Genomic DNA, 673 nt, shown 5'->3' with positions numbered 1-673 from the left:
TAATTAATAATTAAAAAAATTAAAATATTAATTTATATTTTAATATCAATAAAATATAAAAATATCATTATAATTTATCTAAATAATATTTTATATTTTATATATATATGCCGTATGCCCGTGTCTTATAAGAATTTTAAATTTCTGTATCCGTGTATTTCGTGTTATGTTGTGTCCCATATTCGTGTCAATGCCATGCATCATAACAAGTTTTGGCACATTGTATTGTATACGTGTTTCATTTTTACACTTTCAAAAGCTATGCTTGCGCCATGTTTATGATTAAAATAGATCATTATTTGAAATTAAAAGTGGTGATTTTGAAATTAATTTGGTCGTTTTCCCCTACATGCACTAGCTCATTTTTTTTTTTTTTTTCTTTTTCTTGCCTTTTCAAACCATATGTAACAATGCAAGTTGCATTTTTAGATTTAGAGTACTGTGTATATATAGTAATATTGTATAGCTGTATTGCAATTCAACTAACAATAACTCATATGCTATATAGCACTAGGATTGGAGAAAAATCAAATAATTATGTAAGAGTGATAATTGGTAGCGTAAGATTTGGATTCAACTTTAATTTAACTCGTGAATTGAGATTTTTATATAAACTTAATTTTATTTTATTCACAAATTAAAAATATTTTATTCTAATTTTATCTGTTTGTTA

The sequence above is a fragment of the Arachis ipaensis genome, chromosome B08, assembly GCF_000816755.2.
Source record: "Arachis ipaensis cultivar K30076 chromosome B08, Araip1.1, whole genome shotgun sequence".
NCBI lineage: Eukaryota > Viridiplantae > Streptophyta > Magnoliopsida > Fabales > Fabaceae > Arachis > Arachis ipaensis.
This window is presented reverse-complemented; position numbering follows the sequence as displayed.